At 39.1% G+C, this 24888-nt stretch overlaps 1 protein-coding gene across 5 annotated transcripts in view; it reads left to right on the top strand.

Moving 5' to 3' along the window:
• The window catches only part of DSE (dermatan sulfate epimerase), a 150137-nt gene that overhangs the window by 100781 nt on the left and 24468 nt on the right, over positions 1–24888 (top strand). The window lies entirely within an intron of this gene.

Below are 24888 nucleotides of genomic sequence, written 5' to 3'. Positions count from 1 at the left end.
CACCACCTGAGCCGAAGGCAGCCACTCAACCAACTGAGCCACCCAGGCGCCCCACTCTGCAATTTAAAGAAACTGAATTTATACACACTGAAATCTTAGAGGCCAGATTCTCACATACGTGTGTGAGTGAAGGGGTGGGGTTCCTTGTTATCTGCGGGGTTAGCAGCTTATGAATGGCTCATAGTTTCAAAAGACTCAGTAATGTCCGTGTTTAAAGTTAGCAGGAGAATATTTAGATACAACCTCGCCAAAGAAAACAGAATTTGCTGCGTTGAGTAAATACTATTATCTCGATTGTTGAGAATTCTTTCCTCCGTGGTTAACAAGCATGTATTACGGTCATCTGGCTTTAGGTTCTTACTGACCCGCAAGTGGTTAAAACCTTCTGCCAGCAAGAGATTTTAGCTAATTAAGATTTATTTAAACTTTATGACAATCAGGAGCTAAAAAGGATTGGGATAGGATTAACTGCCAATTTATAAACAAGAGCTTATCCAGTAACTACCAAACTGCCCAAACCTGTAGGAAAATGTGAGGGATTCTAACTATATAATAATTTATCTTCAGATGTTCCAAGATTTGGAAACAAGCTTGCTGTCCCTTTTTGATTAGCTTAAATTTATTTTATTTGTTTATAATGAACATGTCTACTTACTCCCAAAAAGATATGGGGTGGGTTGATTAGGGATTCTGTAGGTATTCTTACCCAAATTATGTTTTAATACATATTCATGGTACAGTTGCACCAAAAAAATTACAAACTCTATGAAATATCCTTTTAAAATTACAGAAGCTTCTTTTTTATAGGGCTATAGACAGCTCATTTTTAAATGCTTAGAAAAATCAGTGAATGCGTTTAATGCTGTGATGAGTTACATATCACATGTCATAGGAGTGAAGAATGATAATTTGCAACCTTCCTGAATTCTATCAATATGGTAATGAAATTTAATTTTTCCTAAATTTCTGCCAAACTGATAATGCTATTTGCTTGTGGAGTTTGAAGGATTTTCTGGAATTTCTTAGTGAAGAAGATTATGGAAGAATTGGCATTAAATCCATATCAGAGCTCAATTTTTAAGACTTACTGTGGGGTGCCTGGGTGACTCAGATGGTTAAGCGTTTGCCTTTGGCTCAGGTCATGATCTCCAGGTCCTGGGATCGAGCACCGCATTGGGCTCCCAGCTCAGCGGGGAGTCTACTTCTCCCTCTCCCTCTGCCTCTCCCCCTGCTTGTGCTCTGTCTCTCTCTTTCTCAAATAAATAAATAAAATCTTTAAAAAAAAAGACTTGCTGTTAGATATGTATACTAATTTGAAGTTTATAATATTTTAGGTTGAAAGAACCTTTTTATTTGGTTTGTTTCACAGCTGAGCCATGTATGCAGTAGTTTCTGATTTTGATTCTAATTAACTGATTTTACTCTATTCCTGACACCAAGAAAGATAATAAAAGATGTATGAGAATTTATTTGATATTTGAACTACAAGATTATATTATCGGATGTTATAATTACTTGACATTGTGTAATTGGTTAAAAATGGCAACCATTACATATTTGAGGGAAAAAACCTCCGTTGCCTATAAAGCTACTTTTTCTTTTAAAGTCCTTTTTTAGATAGAGAAGTTAAATTTGTCAGATTAAGATACTGATGAAAATGTTCCAGAGAATAGTTAATGTATAAAGCCATCTGTTTCACTTCATAGCTAACTGTGAAGTACCATTGTTTCATGGAGATTTTTTTTTTAACACAAATACAGTAACATTAAGAGAATTACACAAAACCAGTGCAAACGTTATAAATCATTCAGGAGTATAAATACCAACTTGAATGAATGCTATTATTAGAGAGGATTAGACTCCTAGGATAAAAGAAGGGAAAATTAAATAACTTCAAACAAAAATGGTGGTTTCCATATTGTTTCTACAAGTTGAGGTTTACTGGTTATTGGAGGTATGTATAAATTTGCCAGAAGACTAGTACTTTATATTCATGGCAGTATTGATAAAAATAGGTATAACTCTATGCTATTATCTGGTCACTGAAAAGTCCGTCTGTGATTTAATAGAGCTGAACAGTTGACTTCTTTCTCTTGACCTCCTTGAAGCTGAAGGTCAGAAATGGAAAATTTACCTTTACATCTGGTTTCTAGTGCCAGAAGTGATCTTAGCAGAAAAAGTGGAGCTACTGGAACATTTTGTCTTGGCAAGTACTGTTACTAGGTTCTACTTTTAAATAATTTTATGGAAATTTTAACTTTTTTTTTTAAGATTTTATTTATTAGAGAGAGAGAGCACGAGTGGTGGGGAGGGGCAGAGGAAGAGGGAGAAGCAGAATCCCCGCTGAGCAGGGAGCCTGATGTGGGACTTGATTCCAGGACCCTGGGATTGTGACCTGAGCCAGAAGCAGACGCTTAACTGAGTCACCCAGGCCTTGGAAATTTTAACTTTTTAAAAAGCTACCACACCCAACCCCTAGACTCTTGTGTTTTCATTTAGATTTGTAGTTGAACGTAATCACATTTTGACAACTTAAATGTTTTTATAATTCAGCTATCCCTGTTTAAATCAACTAAATCATATGTTCCCACAATGCACAGAGAAGTATATTGTGGATGTTGTCACTGTGTTAGGATATAGTTCACCTATATTGGTTTCAGAGAAAAAACAGAAGTAGCTCTTATTTACCAAAGAGATCAATAATATCATAGATTTGGTTTTTAGAAAGCTTCCTACAATGGCTTTATCAGACGGAATACATTTGCCATTGTCCTTGAAGGGCATTTCTACTCCTTTTAAAACCAATGACTAAATTGTGTTCACTCACTCATTCAATCAGCTAACTTTTACTGAGTATCTATTGTGTGTCATGAACTAGGCTGGGTACCGGGGATTCATAGATGCAGTGATAGTCCAGAAATTGTACAAGTCGCCCCCAGAGTGAGGAGTGCAAACCTTGGGTATTTGAAACCTAAACTAGGGCTGTGCCCTCTTCTCAGAAATGAGTATAAGGATCACTCAATGAGAGGTTTCCTCAGTTTCATTCATGACTTAAAGGTTTGTTTTGTTTTGCTGCACCCTGATGTGGTAGAAAAGTACTAACTCCAGAGTCTCACTGCCTGGATTTGAATCTCAGCTTTCCACTCTTCAGCTGTGTTACGTCAGACAGACATTCTTAATTTGTCTGTGCCTTAGCATCCTGATATGTAAAGTGGCAATAGCAGCAATATCTCCCTCACAGCCTCGTTAGGAGGATTAAACAAGTTGATGGAAAGTACTCAGCACAGTTCCTGTCACCTAGTAAGCCTTCGGTACATAAGAATAATGACATTAATGATAAGTATTGTTATTAGTATTAACTCAGTACTTAGACCCTGTTTGGCTTATAACTTAATATATGTAGGCTCTAAGGAAATAGTATTTGGGATTTATTTGGAGATTTTACTCATCTTTGTTCAAATGCCTCTCTAAACTAGAACATTTGTTTAACTCACAGAATTTCCCTTTTGGCTTTGTTCCATTAAAATGCTCAGTGATGCTTCCTAGGGCCCTTTTTTAATGCATATAAGAATCTGATGGTAACGCCAATGGAGAAGGCTTAGTGGAATGTAACAGTGATGTGTCTTTTGTCTGGTATTAAGAAGAAGTACCTCTGAGATAGACATGCATACACATGTATTAATATGGTTCATTTTTCGTTTGAGTATTTTGTAAGTAAAGAGCTAAAAGGTAACATCTATATATTCACTTATTTAAGGCTCTTGAGCCATTGTAAAAGAAAAGTTAAAGGAAAATGTTGTCTAATATACTGATCCTGTTATATGTCCATTTTATGTGACATGTACTGCAAAGTAGAAAGGGAATCTGGAAGATTGATCATGAGGATAGTAGTGATTGAAAAACAATAGCATGCAAAACTTCTTTCTTCTTTTAGCGTTATACTTGCGTGTATCTCCCGGCACCCCGATGATCGGGCACCACAGAAAGATGGGTCCTGTCTGTGTGCCTTTGCAGAGATGCCACATCCTCGCTCACACACTCCTTTGTTCTTCTGACTTCTGCTAAGGCTCACATGTTCTTCATAAAGTAAAATTAACAGTAATTTAAGTTTGTTCTTAACTTAGTTCTAAAAATCAAATTTAAAAAGATAATCATTCTAACTTACATATAAAGTGGCAAATCATTTTCAGCACCACCAAAAATGTCTTTAACCTTTGAATGAATAGCCTTTTTTTGGACCCCTATAGATCTCATCTTCCAAATGAGAACTAGGATTTGGGCTGCAGTTGGCTATTTTATATAAAGGCTTGATTAGAACTTAATATGCAGCCACTTGAAGAAAGCTTAATGAGCTGAGACCATACATCTAGAGCTGGTAAAAATAGAAGATGCATTTTAATTCACTTAAAGTGAATTCACTTTTTATATAATGTCACCTAGTCACTAGAGCAGGTCTGCATATGTCAGTTGGCATATGGGGATACTCTCATGTGTAAATGGTTGATTTCTGCCTTCAGACCTTACATAGTTAAAAAAGAACACAGCTAGACTCCAAATAAATGTTCTCCATTAGCCCCCCCCCAAAAGCTTAAACTTTAAGGTAGGAAAACAATAAAAGCAGTTCTTAGTAGAGATTTAAAAGATATCTAAAAAGTCAATTTTTGGAGTTTGGGGACTCAGCGCATATTACTCTACTTCCCTAAAAATTTCATATGTATATTTTTATTTACTTATTTCTACTATACATTTCCCCCAGAAGATTAAGGAAACAAAATATAAGATTCAAATTAAAAGTAGCTGAAAAAGAAAAGGGAAGGAAAAGGTTGGGGACATCAGCTAAATTAGGAATGAGACAGTTGCTAAAATGTTGCATCTCACAGACCATGAGTGGGCCAAAGGGGGCCCTGCATTGTTTAGCTCTAAAGAGAGTAGGCTCGGGGCGCCTGGGTGGCTCAGTCGTTAAGCATCTGCCTTTGGCTCAGGTCATGATCCCAGGGTCCTGGGATCGAGCCCCGCATCGGGCTCCCTGCTCAGCGGGGAGCCTGCTTCTCCCTCTCCCACTCCCCCTGCTTGGGTTCCCTCTCTCGCTGTGTCTCTGTCAAATAAATAAATAAAATCTTTTAAAAAAAAAAAAGAGTAGGCTCAGTAAGTTTTGAAGTGTAGAATGTCCATGGGATCAAAAACAGATCAGTTATTCTATAGAACTACTACTCTTGACCCAAGTAACAGAAATATCTCCTGGTTTCTTTGTGAAGAACCTTCACAACAGTCTCATGAACATCCCTACAGCGCATATGTGATGGGTTGCACGAGGCTGTTTTTTTTTTCTTTTAAGATTTTATTTATTTGAGTGCGCATGCACAAGCGGTGGGGGGAGGCAGAAGGAGAAGCAGACTCCCCGCTGAGCAGGGAGCCTGATGGGGCTTGATCCCAGGACCCTGGAATCATTACCTAAAAACAGAAGGCAGATGCTTAACTGACTGAGGCACCCAGGTGCCCAGTGAGTCTGTTTTTTGTGCCAGACCAGACTAAAGGCAAGGTTGTGGCTTTAGCTCGCATGTGGATCCTCCACTTCTTAGCACAGCATTAAGTAGACTTCTGTCCAGTGAGTGAATGAATGAACACTGTAGCATCCCTGGGTAAGGCATCTCCAAAGTGAAGTTCATTGAAATACTGGTGGAGGTGGAAGGGGTGGATCTATGGTTTAGCCACAGGCCATTTTTCCCCCTAGTCTAGCTTAATCTTTCAGTAGAATCTTGCATACGTATCAGGAAGCCTCCCTGTACTTCGTGTATCTCACTCAAGCTTGTGATGGATGCCATTGTACTCCTCAGGAAGTTCTTGCTGTGATCTAGAACTAAAAACAAGCAAAAGAAGCAAAAAACTCAAGTGATTATTGGAAAACACTACGGATCCCGAAGCACTTAAGAAAGGCTCAGTTGAGTCTATTTTATTTAATCATATGAAGAGATGAATGCATTTACAAGAGACTGAAGATAGGATTGTAACAAAAAGGATATATTCAGCTCTAGTTGATAGCGTCTAGTTATCCTGTGTGCATTTCCAGGCAACAGGCTTTTGTCCAAGCATTGTAAACCCTGGGGAACGGCCCTCGAATAATGGTCTTTGGAGGCTGAGCAGTGCTTGAGCCTTGACTCTCCCATTTTATTAGCCATGCATCCTTTGGCAGATTTTTTAACCTCTGTAAACGTCAGTGTCTTCATCTGTAAAATGTGGATGATCCTTCCCGTGCAGTGAGATAATGCATGTGAAGCTCTTAGCATTATGTACCTGGCATGACACAGAAATAGGTATGAACGTGGAGCTTGATTCTCAAGTTTCTTGATACACAGTACTCTGTTTTACTTGCTCTGTCACTCTGGAGTTGTGTTTTTGAGAAGGATTCATTCTGAATCATGCTTTCCTCCTTTCTTTATAGTAGTTTTGCTTACTGATTGTCAGAAAATAAATCACAGAGGAAAGAAATTACTTCACTCTCGCATTGGAGCCAGTCTCAGCTACAGGAAATCACTGGTGGGGGAAACAAAGAAAGCTGAACTTTCAGACAGAGAAGTAATTGTACTTTCATTTGCAGCTGACTGAGTACTAAATCCTTGCCTGTGGATTGCAGACTTCTGGACAGTGACATCTGAGAGTGTATTTGGAAAATAAAGTAAAATAAAATAATAAGGTAAAATGAAGGAGAGAGAAAAAGACAAAAAAAAAAAAAAGAAAAGCCTCTGGCATATGGAAATGAACCAATCCGTTTCATTCCTGTACATTCCAAAATGAAGTGTGTGCCTGTCTTTCTCAGCATGCCCCTGCTGGGCTCCGAGTACAGTTCCCTACAGCTGTTTCGCAGACTTTTTACTTTTCTGAATTGTTCGTTAAGGCTGGGAATCAAAGGAAGGGGGAGGTGTAGCTAGGTCCCCACATGTGGAGCCCCAACACCGTGAGTGAAAAGATCAGGTTTTCCTCTCATGACCTTAACAGTGGTGAAGACTGGGAGGCTTAGCCCAGAATGCACCTGGAAACCATTGGATTCCAGGAAACACATCCAGTGAACCTGGGGAGACAAATGCTGGGCTCTCAGAAAACCCAGCCCCCAGTTCCCCTAACTTTTTCTCATTCTTGTTTCTCCTTCCTTTTACCCTTCCCCCTGCCTCTCTTTTTGCCTTTTTCTCTCTTCTTTTCATTCTGTAATCTAAAAGAAGTGACCCCCTTTTACCTTGGAAATAGAAGACTAAAACTGATGACTACAGGCTTTTAGGATGGTCAGATTTTTTTTTTTAAAGAGATCCTACATTTATTTTATTTTTTTTTAGTAACCTCTACCCCCAATGTGGGGCTCAAACTCACAACCCCAAGACTGAGTCTCATGCTCTATTGAGCTAGCCAGGCTGATGATCATTATGGAAACACATATTAGGAACCTAGCCACTGGGAATTCTCTTCTTGAAGGCTATTTAATAGGCAGATTGTTGCTGTATAATAATAAATGGAGCCATTGGGTGAAAATTGAGGTCAGGTGACCCATAGCCAGGGGAAGCTTGTGAAGCGTTGCTAATTGAGAGGCAACATCAGGTGTGTGGGTTAGCTGACCATCTCCTTTAGAGTATGATTGTTCAGTACATGACAAGCAAAGTGTTCTCCATCTATTTCAAACGCAAGTGAAGATAAAGTGGTTTTAACAATGCTTCTTTCTAACAACAAATTTAAGATATTTTACAGCAGCTATAATCATACACAAGTGAGCAGAAATCCAAAGTAAATTTTCTTTGTGGGATCTGTTGTTTGACTCTGAGAGTCAGTATTGGCGATGAGTGACCCTCTCTCTCCTGCCTCCTGCCCTTTTAGTGTCATTTTGCCTTCTTAAGTATAACATGGGCTTTCAGAGTGCCCAAAGAGAGCTGTGCTTAAGGCCAGGGGAATCTTTGTCCCTCTTTTGATAGGGTTCTAAGTCAGAGTCCCTCACCCCATATATACAAACAAGGGTAACACAAATGTTCCACATAGTCTTAACAATCTGGCTTTTAAATGTTTCTAATATGAAAAACTTACCAAGCATGAGGTTTGAATTTTGTGCATTTCTTGCCCCTTATCTTGAGGGAAGATACTAATTGGCAGGTGCTCTGTGTGTATCTTTATTCTCTTCCAATGATGCTTCACAGTCATTTTTTTTTTAAGTTGGCTTTATCTATTAGGTAAAATAACTATTCAGTTCTTTTTTTTTCCAGATTTTATTCATTTGAGAGAAGAGAGAGCGAGCACAAGCTGGGGGAAAGGGGCAGAGGGAGACTCCCCACTGAGCAGGGAGCCCGACATGACACGGGGCTCAACCCCAGGACCCTGAGATCATGACCTGAGCTGAAGGCAAATGCTTAACTGAGCCACCCAGGTGCCCAATAACTGTTGGGTTCTTTTTCTTTTTTTTTTTTATATTTTATTTATTTATTTGACAGAGAGACAGACAGCGAGAGAGGGAACACAAGCAGGGAAGTGGGAGAGAGAGAAGCAGGCTGCCTGAGGAGCACGGAGCCCGATGCAGGGCTCGATCCCAGGACCTTGGGATCATGACTGAGCCGAAGGCAGACGCTTAATGACTGAGCCACCCAGGTGCCCCTAACTGTTGAGTTCTAATACTACTAAGATGTAGGGTCTTGCTGACATTAGATTCCTCCTAAGAAGATATATGCTATGCAAATATATGCTATGCAAATATTTATAACTCCTAGAGAGTGATAATGACATGAGTATGCCCATGGGGTCTCTTATAAGCCTGGTAGTTCATTTTACCTTTGTTATCTTCAGAATGGCTTTTTATTTCTTCATGTCCTTCTGCCATTTCCATTAAGGAAACGTGTTTTAGCCATGCTTACCACAGACTTTCTCATCCGTCTCCCCTTTTCCTTTCCAGTGTCAATACTCTGCATTAGGGCAGCAGGAGGAGACATTGTCAGGGGCCGCCAGATCATCGCTTATCCCACATAAGCCAGTGGTTTAGAAGCTTTGTGTGTGGGACGGCTTGGAAGGAGAGGAATCAGGAGGAGGGGAACTAGGTAGAAGCTTAGAATATTAGTCCAGGAAGGAAGTGAAGACCACAGTTAAGACCGTGAGGGTGGAGAGAAAAAGGAATGACTTAGGACAGAGAATCTGCACGGAGATTGATTGGATTTGAGACACTGTCTCACAGTGTGGTTCTTTCATCAGAATTCTTTAGGTGTCCTTTTTTGGCCTGGGGAAGTTAAAAATTTTCTTTTTTCCTCTAATCTCGAGTTTGGGCATCACATTGGGCATGGAGCTTACTAAAATAAATGGTAAAAATTTAAAAAATTATCTGGCATTTTCAACTCTGCCCAGAGTCTTGCGGCAGTAAGTTTACAGAGCAGCGCTGAGTTGGCCTTTCTGCTTGCAGGACTCCCAGATGTATCTGTCCCTTTCTTTCCTCCTTTCCCTCCAATCCTACCCGGACTTTAGGATCCAGTTTGACTTCTCCTTCCTCTATAGCCTGTTGCCCTTCTCAATTTCCACAATTATTGTTCATGTGATTTGTCGGTTTGCAGTAGTAACTGGGTTATTTACTACTTGGTTCTCTAATCAGGAGTACATATCTTCAAGATGGAGCCCCCCCAAAAATGTTTTTCTAGAAACATTGTGGACTGTAGCTTCTAACCATACCTTGTCCAGTGTGATTCAGATATGCCAAGGGAACCATGCAGACTTCTTATAGGATGTTTTGTCTGTACTAGAATTCTTGGTCTATTTGTTTGCCTACCCCACATAAGCTTATTGAGGGTAGCACCATCATCATGTTTTACTTTTGAGTCCTGAGAGCCATATATGGTTACAAAGATGCTAATAAATGAATGAATGCATGTATTTATTTTGATTGAAAGAGCTGAAGTCCTGGATCTCTTCATAACTTTGCATCAGATTGGTACCTTGTGCACCGTGGACACTCATATTTGTCTGCCTCACTGTTGCTCCGAAGACCTGCCTGTCGTCAGCCTGTAATCACAGAGATATTGTTCCTTTGCCCAGTTGGAGGCCAGTAAAAGGTATGTCAGGATTTGACATCTCAGTGCAGTTTCCCGGGAGAGTCAGATTACCTGCTCTTTGAAGTGCCCTTGCACCTGCTATTCTCTCCTTCCCAGGTCCTCAAATCTGGGCATCGAGCATCTTAATATGTATATCATATTCATGGGTATTCCCTGTCAGGTAACCTCAATAGAATTTTGTTCTGTTTTGTTTTATTTTTTCCCATTAAAGCCACCTGCTTCAATCTTTGAAATGTATGGTAGTGATGTTAGTTGGGCAGTGGGAGGTGATGGTTTATTGGAATTAGAGCAAGGTCGGTGGAGGCAGACTGCCTGCGTTCTAATCCCATTTATGGGTTCTGTGACCTGGAGCGTGTTAGTTGGCTTCTTCATGGCTCAGTTTCCTCACATATGAATTGGTGATGAATATAATACTGACCTCGTAGTGTTGTTTAGAGCATTAAATGAGTTAATGAAAGAGTATATAGCATAGTGTTACTGTTATCTTTATTAATTCGCTTATATTTTGTTATAAATTGATGCCAACAAAGGTAATTTTCATTTATAATAAATGGGTGTACATATTCATTTTATTTATGTTTATTGTGTACTTATTCTGTTCTAGGCATTTTGCTAGGAACTGGGGATATGAAAATTTGAGGGCAAGTTATACATCTTGCCTTGTCCTTGACCTACAGAAGATATCCACTAATAAATATGAATGCAGATGATAAATGCTGTGATTGGGAAAGTACAGTGTGTAATGGGTAGATGGAAGGGTACTTGACCCAACATTAAAGCATCGGGGAAGACTTTCCCACTGCCACCTGAAGGGCAAATAGGAATCAGCCAACTGAAGGGGAAAGAGAGTGCATTTGATTGTTCCAAGCAGAAGTAACTTATGTTCAAAGGCCCTGACATAAGAAAGCACGGTATTTTTGAGGAACTGAAAATTTAATGTAGGGAGGAGACTAGCAATCGTTGAGGCTTTGAGTAGAGAGCCAGGTGCCGCAAGGCCTTATCTACCATGTGAAGGAAGGAGCTTGTACTTTTCTTTACAAGCACTGTGAGACCATTGAACATTTTTAACAGGGCAGTGACATGATCCAATTTGTGTGTGTGTGTTTGTGTGTGTGTGTGCGCGCTAACCTTTTCAATGCAAAATGAAACAAAATACCATATGGGCAAGCGTGTAGCTTAATAAAGCAACTAAAGGAAACTCCCTGGTAACCACAGCACAGACCAAGAAATAGCACTTTGCCTGCCATTCTGAGAAGCCCCTCCATGGGCTCCCATCGCAACCCTAGTTCCATCTGTCCTCACGGAGCCTAACCTGGCTTCAGTCATTCTGCTCTTGTGTTTCTTTATAGTTCATTCAGGTGTGCATCCCTAGGCACAAGTTCAGTCTTGCTCGTTTTGAAAGGTTAACTAAGCCTTTTTGTTTTTTATATGCTATGTCTCCTCCATCTATTTTTGTTACAATTTATCTATGGAAGAACCTGGGACCTTTGGCCTGCACAGCTCCCCACGGTCTGGAGGTTGCTGACTGTAGCTCATGGTGTAGCTCTGGGGGCGCCTTGGCCCTTGCTGTTCCCTGCACACTGACTTAGGCTTAGAAGCCTTAGCCAACTGTTGTGATCGCGCTGATACAGGCGTGGGCGGCAGCTGTGTTCTCATCAGGAGACAAAATGGCTGGTGTTTTCTCCATGTGACAGCTTTGTGTTTTAGGAAGTCTCTGACCACATGTGGAGAGTAGATTGCAGAAGTCAAACCAGAAAGACCAGTGAGGCCCTTTGTGTTTATCCAGATGAGAGCCCGGAATAGGGGCTCTGAGAATGGAAAGAAATGCTGGGTTCCAGAAAGCCTTAAGAATTTGCGTGTATAAGACTTGACAACTGTATTGGAGGACAGAGAGGACGAAGGAATTTCTTCATGGGATGCTGAGAGAATGATGAGACCTTTCAGTGAGATGGCAACACTTGGAACTGTTGGGGAGTGCTAATAAAGGGTTTGGTTTTGGATATACTGAGTATGAAATGCCTATGAACCCAAGAGGAGATACTGAGTTCACAACTCTCAAGTGTTATTTTTAGCTACTTCCTGTTTGCCATGAGTGTATTGTGACTTAAAAAAAAAAAAAGTCACCACAAAAAAGATTTTATCAAATATAAAATAGGCTTTCAAGTCCAGTATACATAACTTCTGTTGATGATAGAAAAATGTAGAAGGAAAGTTCAAAGAAGGTCAGATTTAAGTAAAGTAGGCCTACCACAGTAAATAAATGAATAGCAATCACAGGAGTGAAAAGAAAAGGCAAGGGCCTGACAGAGTATTATAGCCACATGGGTGTCTTCATGTTACTTTGTGGAACTGAAGCCAAAATGAAACTTCGTGCAGGCAGCACTCCAAGAGGAAAGCATCAGCTTGAGAGAATCCTCCTGTTTCTCTAAATAGTTAGAAAAAAAGATTCTTGAGGAAGCGTGGATAACCATTCGGGCTTGTAACAATGGAGTGAGCAATTTTGAGTTCATGTCTGTGATTCATTTACAGGAAATTCACCCTTAGAAGAAAACAATCTGGGGAAAGGAGAAGATAAGAATAAATCCACAGATAATTGTGAAAACTTTATAATAACTTTAATATCTTCCTGCCCTATACTTTTGGCCATGATTTTGAAAAACCAAATGGGGAGTTTGCTGTTTTACCTTCTTTGGAGAACTTGTTGACATGGGAGAGATAGTGAATATTACTGAATCCAGTTTGAATCTTTTCCTCTTGGTTTTTTACCATGGCCTGTCATTGGTCAGAAAAGATGCAGAGGCTGGGATTGCATTCAGTTTTGGGGGTGGGGGTCAACTTTTATTTTCAGAACAATATAACTCTCGATTAAAACTTGGGCGTGTTTAATGCACGTGGCATGTTGATGATAGCTTGCAAGGTTGGCTCATAATTGAAACTTAGTTTATTCATTAATTTTGTTTTCTGGCAACATGTGAGGTAACACATCCTGCAATTTTTTTTTATGATTCACAAAGAAAAATCCTAAACTGACTTTTCCGCTTTAGTGCCAAATTGTTTTTTAAGAAGTACTCTGAAACTATGTCCCAAGGACATGAAATAAACATTATTGGTACAGACCACTGTTCATAGGCATTACTTTATTATCTCTCTTGAATGTAATTGGCTTCAAAGCCAAACAAAATCACTTTGGGGAGGATGAGAGATGCTTTTCTGCATAGTGATAAATTATTTTTCATTCTTGAATTAACTGCCTGGGCCTATTTGGTGTTTTCTGTCTGCCTTTATTATACAGTATCTTCTGCCCTCTACTTTCAACCAGACTGAACTCATCCTCTGGGTTCCTTCCTGGTGATCTCACAGTGGGATTTCCCCACAGCACTGGCTCGGCCCTGTGCTGGAAAGTGCTCTGGGTAGCCGGGTCTCAACCAAGCTCCACCTGCTAAAGCAGGCCTTGGGCCCAGGTCTTCTCTGCCTGCAGGATGCATCTGGCTGGCTGCTTGTTTGGTGTCCAGTTTACCCGCTAAGATCTTTTCAAACCTTTTTGAATGTGACCCATAGTAAGAAACAAAGTTTGCATCACAACTCAATACACGGGTAACTTTACGCGTGCGCGCGTGTGTGTATATAATATATAAATATAATATATAAAAATATATAATATATAAGATAAATATATGAATGAAAGTTGCATGAACCAGCCCTTGCATATAAGTCATGCTTTGCACCCCACAATTTTCTATTCTATTCCATTTCATTAAATTCCACTAAAAATATACTAGTCAGGGACGCCTGGGTGGCTCAGTGGGTTAAGCGTCTGCCTTCAGCTCAGGTCATGATCCCAGGGTCCTGGGATCGATTCCCACATCAGGCTCCTTGCTCAGCAGGAAGCCTGCTTCTCCCTCTGCCTGCCACTCCCCCCCTGCTAGTGCTTGCTTGCTCTCTCTGACAAATAAATAAAATCTTTAAAAAAAAATAATATATATATATACACTAGTCATAACCCATTATATTTATTTCACAATCTATTAATAGCTTGTGATTTAAAATTTGAAAACTCTGCCTAACATTCTAATAAACACGATTCCTTTTCAGAGAACCCGTTCTTAATATCCCTCTTAAATCTTGCCAGTGAAGGGACTGCTTTACTCTTTGAGGTGGCCTCCTTCTTCCATAATTTGAGTGTTTTAGAGTACTTGTTCCTAAAATATATTAGGAATCATCTTTTTTTCATTAGGAAAGAGTGCAAGTCTGTGATTGATGATTGCATTTCAGGTTTTCAGGGCTGAATGGAATAAATTCTGCAGCACATTATTTCCTCTTGGTGCCTAGAATAAAATCAGCCACAACTCATTTCACTGTTTCAAAAAGGCAATTTCAATAAAACCCTTAGAAAGCATCTTGTAAAAGAGAAAAATTTTGATAAAGCATTAAAAGGTGGGGATCTTAAGTAAATATTAACCTTACTGAAGAGATTATAAGAGAAAGTAAAATATCTTTTCATGTATCCTAGCACTTTAAAGTCTGCCTCATTTTGGTTTTGATATTTTCCTACCATTAGGGTGGCAAGATTTAGCAAGTTGAGTACAGTTTTTGCTTTGTTAAGGTGTCCTTCACTTTTTAAACTTTCTGTTGCAGGTAATTCTTTGCTTTTTTGCATGTTGTGTTGTAAGAATATTGGGGGATTGCTCTTTAAAATAAATGGGAGTGAGGCGCCTGGGTGGCTCATTTGGTTAAGCGTCTGCCTTCGGCTCAGGTCATGATCCAGGGATCCTGGGATCGAGCCCCACGTCAGGCTCCCTGCTCAGTGGGGAGTCTGCTTCTCCCTCTCCCTTTGCCCCTCCCCCTGCTTGTGCTCTCTTCCTCTCTGTGTCAAATAAATAAATAAAATCTTTTCAAAAAAATAAATGGGAGTAAACTCACGTTCAAGTAGTGGCGGGAAGATGGGTACAGGATGGCAGTGATGGCTGGTCAGATTCTTTAAGGTCAGCGTATTGATTGCTGGGGCAGCTATATAACAAAGTACCACAGACTGGGTGGCTTGAAACAAATAAATGGAGGCTAGGAGCCTGAAATCAAGTTGTCAGTGGGGTTGGTTCCTTCCGGAGGCTCCAAGGGAGGAACTGGCCCATGCTACTGTCCTAGCTTCAGGTGGTTGTAGGCAACCCTTGGCATTTCTTGGCTTGTAGATACATCACTCCTCTGTCTCTCACACATACCATCCACCACCCACACATGTCTACTTCTTATCCCTCCATCCTTCCTATATAGATATGTTGTAATTTTAGTTAGATGAATTTTAAGTGTTTGCGTATTTTAACAAGGCAAAAGTTATTGACACCTAAACCCTATTGTATACTATGATCTCTTTTCAATTTGTGTACAACTTTTGTTTTCTTTAGGATTAGTAACAGCTTTCTTGTTTTATCTAGTTAGTTTCCTATATATTTATCACTAATTATCAGCCAGACTCTCACTCAGTTACGTAAATCTTCTCTCAGTCAATTCACACAAGACGTTCTTAATGACATTTTAGGTTTCCCCCGCTATCCAAAAATAGAGCTTTCCTATAAAAACCTACGTAAGCTGAAACGGCATAAAGCAAAGAACCAGTTACCATTAATTTATATGGAAATATTTTCTAGTGTGCCCAGACCCTCAAAATAACCTGTCTTAGGCTGTTCTGATAACTTAGGACACATCTTGCTAACGATGCACAAAATAAATCCAAATAAAGTGCAGATGTTCAGACACAGTTTTGGCAGCCTGATGCTGAGATACCTAGTGTAGTTCCCAGGGAAGGAGCCTGGTGGTGTCACTGTCACTGCTTGGCTGCTGCCTCCCACCTGCTTACTACAATACAAATGCTGAATGCTATTTTTGCTTTTCTACTTTTTTTTTGTCAAAAGGAAAATCCTCTTCGGATTTCTTTCAGTTAGCAAAAAATGCGTACTAATGTAGGTCTTTCATGAAAGTGATGTTGTATAATTAAAAGTTTGGGAAGGTGGGAGACACCTGTATTCTTAACAGTTCATCTTTGTGAAGAAGGAACTGCCAGAGCCTTTTTTTTTTTTAAGATTTTATTTATTTATTTGACAGAGAGAGACACAGCGAGAGAGGGAACCCAAGCAGGGGGAGTGGGAGAGGGAGAAGCAGGCTTCCCGCTGAGCAGGGAGCCCGATGCGGGGCTCGATCCCAGGACCCTGGGATCATGACCTGAGCTGCAGGCAGATGCTTAACGACTGAGCCACCCAGGCGCCCCTGCCAGAGCCTTTTGACTTGCTGTGATCTAGATCTGCTGTACAGCTCTTGACTCGTTCTCCTTTTCTATCTTGTGTTGGATTCCCTGTGCTCTGAGAATCATGTTGTCCTCTCTCTTCCTAATTTGGTGGGGAAATTCTCCATTGGTTTCCAGAGAAAGTGTCCGTGAGAGGTGAATTTTGAAACCTTGGGTGTCTGCATGTGTTTATTCTGCCCTCGAGCTTGAATGTAGCTTCGCTGGGTATGGAATTATAGTCTGGAAGTTGTCTCCCTGTGTTTTAAAGGTGTTGTTCCGCTGTCTTCCAGTTTCCAGTGTGCTGTTGAGATGTCTGATCCCACTCTGATTCTTGATGCTTTGAATGAAACATGATTTTTCTCTCTGAAGCTTTTTTGGGTCTTTTCTGTCACCAGTGTGGTGAAATTCTGGGTCTTGGTTTGAGATGGGTCTCTTTTCAGCCACATCCTATTCATCTGATGGACTCTGTAGTTCTTGAACTCCTGCATTGTAGTTCTAGGAGATTTTCTTGATATATTTGATTTCTTCCCCTTTGTTTTTCTTTGTTTTCATTTTTGCTTCTCTTCTTATTCAGATAGTCAGTCTCTGGGGCCAATCCTCTAATTTTCTTTTCCATTTTCTATTTCGTTGTCTCGTATCTCTCTTCCTTGATATTTCTTCAACTTTCATTTAGCCCTTCTCTGGAGCTTGTCTTCCTGTTATTTTTCATTTTCAAGAGTTCCTTTTTGTTTTCAAATTTTTTTCCCAAGCTGCATTTATCATTTTGTTAATCTGGGCCTCTTCTTTCCTATTATGGGATTTCCTTAAATCTCTGGTAGTCATTAATTGCCTATTCATAAATGTAGAATTTTATATTAGTTTCCTCTTGTGGCTGAAACAAATTACCACAGACAGAGTGACTAAAACAATACATACAGGCTTATCTTACACAAGATAAGATGTAAGGTTAGAACTTTAACATGGGTCTCACTGAGATAAAATTATGTTGTTAGTAGGACTGCATTTCTTTTCAGAGGCTCTGGTAAGAGCTTTATCTAGCTTCTAGAGGCCACATAAATTCCTTTGCTCGTGGCTCCCTTCCTACACCATCTAAACCAGTAACATTGAATTTCTCTGATTTTTCCTCTGTAGTCACATCTCTTTATGACCACAGCCAGCCAAGAGTTGATGTGCAACCACTTGACCAGGTGCCCCTTAGATCATTGTTTTTATACTTTTTTCTTTTCTTTGCTCCTCTTTCTTTCTCACACTCTCTCTCTCTCTCTTTTTTTTTTTTTTACAGATTTTATTTAGTTATTTGAGAGAGAGTGTGTACAAGCGGGGGGCAGGGAGGGAAGGGGCAGTGGGAGAGGGAGAAGCAGACTCCCTGTTGAGTAGGGAGCCCAGGACCCCCGAGATCACAACCTGAGCTGAAGGCAGACACTTAACTGACTGAGCCACCCAGGCACCACTTTTCTTTTTTTAAAGAGAGAGAGAGCGCGCATGCAGGCACCTGCGTGCACACGCAAGGGTGGAGGGAGGGTACAGAGGGGGAAGGAAAGAAAATCTTAAGCAGGCTGCATGACCGGTGCAGAGCCCAACCCTGAGATCATTACCTGAGCCAAAATCAAGAGTTGGACACTTAACCGACTGAGCCACCCAGGCACCCCTCCTTTTTCTTTCTTCTAAGGACTGCATTAGCTGCATCCCACAAATTCAGGCATGTTAGATTCTCATTATCATTTGCAGTAATTTGTATTTGTTTGTAATTTGTTCTTTGACCCATGAGTTATTTAGAAGTGAGTTGCTTTTGTATATATTCAACTTTTCTAGGTATCTTCCCCTTATTACTATTTTAATGCCTTTGCTACAAAAGCATACTTAAAATGATTTCAGTCCTTTGATATTTACTGAGATTTGTTTTATAGCCCAGCATTAAGTAGGCTTTGGTGAATATCCCATGTGCCCTTAAAATAATGTGTGGGCTTAAAAAACTACTAGAACTGATAAATGAACTCAGTAAAGTCACAGGGTACAAAATCCATGTTCAGAAATCTGTTGCATTTCTATACACTAATAATGAAGCAGTAGAAAGGGAAACTAAGAAAACAATCCCATTTACAATTGCATCAAAAATAATAAAATAGCTAGGAATAGACTTAACCAAAGAGGTGAAAGACGTGTACTCTGAAAATTATAAAACATTAATGAAAGAAATTGAAGACAGCACAAAGAAATGGAAAGATATTCCATGCTCATGGATTGGAAGAACAAGTATTGTTAAAATGTCTAAACTACTCAAAGCAATCTACACATTTAATGCAATCCCTATCAAAATATCAGCAGCATTTTGTACAGAACTAGAACAAATAATCCTAAAATTCGTATGGAACCACAAAAGACCCTAAATAGACAAAGCAATCTTGAGAAAGAAAAGCAAAGCTGGAGGCATAACAATTCTGGACTACCAAGTTATACTGCAAAACTGTAGTAATCGGGGCACCTGGCTGGCTCAGTCAGAGGAGCATGTGACTCTTGATCTCAGGATCCTGAGTTCAGCCCCACATTGGGTGTAGAGATTACTTAAAAAAAAAAAAAAAAAAAAAAACTGTAGTAATCGAAACAGCATAGTACTGGGGCAAAAATAGACACATAGATCAGTGGAACAGAATAGAAAACCCAGAAATCCACAATTATATGTCCAATTAATCTTCAACAAAGGAGTAATGAATATCCAATGGGAAAAAGATAGTCTCTTCAACAAATGGTATTGGAAGAGCCACATGTAAAAGAGTGAAACTGGGCCACTTTCTTTCACCATACACAAAAATAAACTCAAAATTGATCATGGACCTATATGTGAGACCTGAAGAACTGATACAACTCAACACCAAAAAACACAATCCAATTAAAAAATGGGCAGAAGACATGAACATTTCTCCAAAGAAGACTTCCAGATAGCCAACAGACACATTAAAAGATGTTCAACACTGCTCTTCATTAGGGAAATGCAAATCAGAACTACAATGAGATATTACCTCACATCTGTTGAAATGGCTAAAATCAAAAACACAAGAAACAACAAGTGTTGGGGAGGATGTGGAGGAAAAGGAACCCTTGTGCACTGTGGGAATGCAAACCCTTGTGCACTGTGGGAATGCAAACCCGATGCAGCCACTGTGGAAAACAGTGTGGAGGTTCCTCAAAAAGTTAAAAATAGAACTCTTCTATGACTCAAGAACTATCCTATGACTCAATAACCACACTACTGGGTATTTACCCCCCAAATTTAAAAACACTAATTCATGCACCGTTTTTTTATTGAAGCATTATTTACAATAGCCAATTTATGGAAGCAGCCTAAGTGTGCATTGATGGATGAGTGGATGGGGAGGATGTGATATGTATATACAATGGAATATTATTCAGCCATGAAGAAGTGGGGTCTTGCCATTTGCAACAACATGGATGGAGCTAGAGGGTATAATGCTAAGTGAAGTAAGTCGGAGAAAGACAAATACCGTATGATTTCACTCATATGTGGAATTTAAGAAACCAAACAAATGAGCAAAGAGGAAAAAAAAGAGAAACCAAGAAACAGATTCTTAATTATAGAGAACAACCTGATGGTTACCAGAGGGATGGTGGGAAGGAAGATGGGAGAAATAGGTAAAGGGGATTAAGATTACACTTATGATGAGCACTGAGTAATGTATAGAATTATTGAATCACTATATTGTACACCTGACACTGATGTAACACTGAATATTAACTATAGTGGAATTAAAATAAAAAAAAGTGTGTGCTTTCTACAGTTGTTGGATATAGTGTTTTATAAAGCTCAATTGAGTTGAGTTGGTTGATAGTACTGTTAAATCTTTTATATCCTTACTAATTTTTTTTTCTATCAGTCTATAGGTGAAGAGTATTAAAATCTCCAACCTTAGTTGCAGATCTGTTTTTTTCTTTCTTAGTTTCTTTTTTAAGATTTTATTTATTTGAGAGAGAGGACATGAGAGAGTGCACACAGAGGGGAGGGGCAGAGGGAGAGGGAGAAGGAGACTCCCCGCTGAGCAGAGAGCCTGACAATGCGAGACTCGATCCCAGGACCCTGGGATCGTGACCTGGGCCAAAGGCAGACGCCTAACCAGCTGAGCCACCCAGGTGCCCTCTTTCTTTAGTTTTGCCAATTTTTGCTTTATATATTTCTGAAGGCCACTTAGGAGGGTGCACAAACATTTAGGATTGTTATATTTTCACGGTGAATCAACATTTTTTCATTATAAAACTTACCTTTCTGTTTCTGGTAATATTCCTATCTTAAAGCCTACATTGATATTAATATAACCATTCCCATGTTTTTTTCATGTTTATCTTTTCAGATATCTTTTACTTAAAACCTCTTTGTTGTGTCTATATGTTTAAAGTATGTCTTTGTAAATTTATTTCCATTTTGCTTTTTTTACACACAGCCTGGCAATCTCTTTACATGGTGGGTTTGTCTGTTTACATTTATTATAATTAGCGATGACTGGGTTCAAATGTACTAACTTGGTATTTGTTTTCTATTTATCTCTTCTCTTTTTGTTCCTCTATTTTTCCCCTCCTGCCCTCATTTATGTTAGTCAGGTATTTTTTAGTATTTCATTCTATTGTTTCTGTTAGCTTTTAGCTATACTTTGAGTTACCCTGCTAGTTGCTATGAATTACATTATTTACAAGATATAAATTATACCTCTTCAGAAAAGACGGAGAAACCTTACAGCAGTGTAATTCTATTTACTTACCCCCTTTATGCTCTTATATTATACTTCTACATTTGTTATAAACCTCACAATACATTGTTACTTGTATTCTCTTTAAAGAGACACTCATCTTTCTTAAAAGTTTAGAAGGAGTGAGTATTCATACACACATAGAAATATAAATATTAGAGGAAAAAGTCTTTTATATTTGCCCACATGATTATCCTTTTTGGTGTTCTTGATTCCTCTGTATAGAGTCCAGTTTTCATTTGTTATCATTTCCATCAGCCTGGAGGAAATCTTTTGCATTTCATGTAGCACAAGTTTGCTGGTAACAAAGTTTCTCAGCTTTTAATTTATCTTAAAGCTTTATTTCACGCTCATTTTTTTCACCTTTTATTTAGGTATAATTGACAAGTAAAATTGTAATGTATTTAAGGTGTATAACATGATGATTTGACATACATATACATTGTGGAAGAATACCCATCATCGTTAATTAACACACCCGTCACCTCACATATTTACCGTTTTAAGATGAGAACACTTGAGTTCTACACTCTTAGCAAATTTCAGTTATGCGACATGGTTGTATCAACCATAGTCACTATGTTACATTTTAGATTATCAGACCTTATTCATCTTAAAGCTGAAAGTTTGTACCTGTTCCTCAGCCTCTCCCTGTTTCACCTACTCCACAGACCCTGGCAACAGTCATTCTCTCTGTTTCTATGAGTTTGACTTTTTAAAAAAGATTTTACATATACTGTGCAGTATTTGTCTTTTGCTGTGTGAATTATTTCACTTAGCTTAATATCTTCCAGGTTGATCCATCTTGTCACAAATAATAGGATTTCCTTCTCTTTTATGGCTGAATAATATTCTGTGTGTGTGTGTGTATGCACATGTGTGTGACATTTTCTTTATCCATTCATTTGTTAACAGACTCGGGTTGTTTCCACACTTGGGTATTGTAAATAATGCTACAGGGAACATGGGAGTACAGATTATCTCTTCAAGATACTGGTTTCGTTTCCTTGGCATGTATATCCAGAAGTGGGATTGGTAGATCTTGGGTATTTCTGTTTTTAATTTTTTGAGGAAACTCCATTCCATTTTCCATAGTGTCTGTTCCAGCACTGTTTTCAGTGTCTGTTATGTTCCCACCAACAGTGTATGAGAGTTCCCTTTTTTCTACATCTTCACCAGTATTTTTCTCTTGTCTTTTTGATACTACCCATTCTAATAGGTTTGAGGTGATCATCTCATTGTGGTTTTGATTTGTATTTCCCTGGTGATTAATGATTTGAGTACCTTTTTATTTACTTGTTATATATATTATTTGGAAAAATGTATATATTATTTTGGAAAAACGTTCAGTTCCTTGCCCATTTTTTTAATTGTTTTTTTGTTCTGTTTTTGTTTGTTTTGCTATTGAGTTGTGTGAGTTCCTTGTATATTTTGGATACTAACCCATTATCAGATAAATGTTTTGCAAATATTTTCTTGAATTCCATAGGATGCCTTTTCATTTTGCTGATGGTTTCCTTTACTACCTCCCTCCCCGTGCTGAAGCATTTTAGTTTTGATGTCCTACTTTCCTGTGCTTTTGGGGTCAGATCCAAAAATCCTTCCCAAGACCAGAATCAAGGAGTTTTTTTGCTGTGTTTTTTTCTAGAAGTTTTATGGTTTTGTTCTTATGTTCAAGTTTGGTCCATTTTTAGTTATTTTTGTGTATAGTATAAGATAGTGGTCCAGTTTCGTTCTTTCTCATGAGGCTATCCAATTTTCTCAACACCATTTATGAAGACACTATCCTTTTCCCATCGTATATTCTTGGCTCTTCTGTCAGAAATTAATTTGCCATATATGCTTGAATTTATTTCTGGGCTCTCTGTTCTTCATTGATTTACATGTCTGTTCTTATGCCAGTGCTATACTGTTTGATTACTGTGGCTTTGTAATATTGTTTGCTGTCAGCAAGTGTGACGCCTCCAGCTTTGTTCTTCTTTTCTCAAGATTACTTTGGCTTTTCAGAGTCTTTTGTGGTTCCATATGAATTTTAATATTTTTTTTCTCTTTCTGTGAGAAAGGCCTTTGGAATTTTGATAGGGATTGCATTGAACCCATGGATGGCTTTGGGTAGTATGGACAGTGAGGACACCAGCAAAGAGCCCAGCCTCTCCACCCAGATGTTAGCTCTGATGAAGTACTCTGGGCAGACTTCCGGACTCTGCTTCCCCTACCTCCCAGTCAGCCGGTGACTCACTTCTGGCTGCTGGGAGCCCATGACTCGCCTCTCTCCACTAGCCCCTGCCCAGGAGCACTGGTGTTAGCTACCTCATGGAAACTGTCCGGCCGGCTGGCCAGCCAGCCTGAGCCCTGATCCCTTCCTCAAAGTATTTTTGAAGTGGTTGAATTGCAGAGATGGGTATCTGGAGGGCTGGAGGGATGGTGGGAATGGGGAGAAGGTGAGGAAGGTTCACTGGCTGGTACCTCATATCTCCGCAGAGAAGCCACTGATGGCCACTCAGCCTTGTGAAGCAGGGTTTGGTTTCTAACTTAAAAAAAACCCAAAAATTAGTTCTTTCAGTTCATGAGCATGGGATATCTCCCCATTTGTATTTATGTTCTTCAATTTCTTTCATCAGTGTTTTATAATTTTCAGTGTCAAGATCACTTACTCCCTTGATTAAATTTATTCATAAGTATTTTTATGCTATTATAAATGGAATTTTTTCTTAATTTCTCTTTCTGATAGTTCATTGTTGTATATAGAAACACAACTAATTTTTATTTTTTATTTTATTTCTTCATTTGAGAGAGAGACAGAGAGAGCACAAGCAGGGGGAGAGGCAGAGGGAGAGGGAGAAGCAGACTCCCTGCTGAGCTGGGAGCCCGATGCGGCGCTCTCTCCCAGGACCTGGAGATCATGACCTGAGCTAAAGGCAGATGCTTAACCATCTGAGCCACCCAGACACCCCACAACTAATTTTTATATATTGACTTTGTATCCTGCAGCTTTACTGAATTCATTTATGAGTTCTAACAGTTTTTGGTGTTTTGTTTTGTTTTGTTTTGTTGGTGGAGTCTTTAGGGTTTTCTATTTATAATATCATGTTATATTTAAATAGAGGCAGTTTTACTTCCTCCTTTCTGATTTGGATACGCTTTCTTTTTTTTTTGCTTAATTGCTCTGGCCAGTACTTCTGGTATCGTGCTGAATAAAAATGGTGAGAGCATCCTTCTTTTGTATCTGATCTTGGAGGAAAAGCTTTTCGCTTTTCCTGTTGAGTATGATGTTAGCTGTGAGCTTGTCATATATGGCTCTTATTATGTTGAGGTATGTTCCTTCTATACCCAGTTTGCTGAGTTTTTATGATGAAAGGATGTTGAACTTTGTCAAATGCTTTTTCTGCATCTGTTGAGGTGATCATATTATTTTTATCCTTCATTTTATTGATGTGAATTTATCACATTTATTGCTTTATCTTAGTTTCATTGATCTTTTCTATTGTCTTTTTAGTCTGTTTTATTTATTCCTACCTCATTTTCATTATTTCCTTCCTTTTACTAACTTTGGGCTTAATTTGTTCTTTTTCTAGTTCCTTGAGATGTGAAGTTAGCTTGTTTATTGGGGATCTTTCTTTTTTCTTAGTGTAGGCTTTTATTCTTATGAACTTCCCTCTTAGAATAGTTTTTGCTGCATATATTGTGTTTCCATTTTCATTTGTCTCAAGATAGTTTTTGATTTCCCTTTTGTTTCATCTTTGACTCACTGGTTACTTAGGAGCATATTGTTTAATGTTCACATATTTGTGAGTTTTCATAT

The sequence above is a fragment of the Zalophus californianus genome, chromosome 7 (assembly GCF_009762305.2).
Source record: "Zalophus californianus isolate mZalCal1 chromosome 7, mZalCal1.pri.v2, whole genome shotgun sequence".
Taxonomy (NCBI): domain Eukaryota; kingdom Metazoa; phylum Chordata; class Mammalia; order Carnivora; family Otariidae; genus Zalophus; species Zalophus californianus.
The sequence above is the reverse complement of the archived record's forward strand: the minus strand, read 5'-3'. Positions and strand labels throughout refer to the sequence as shown.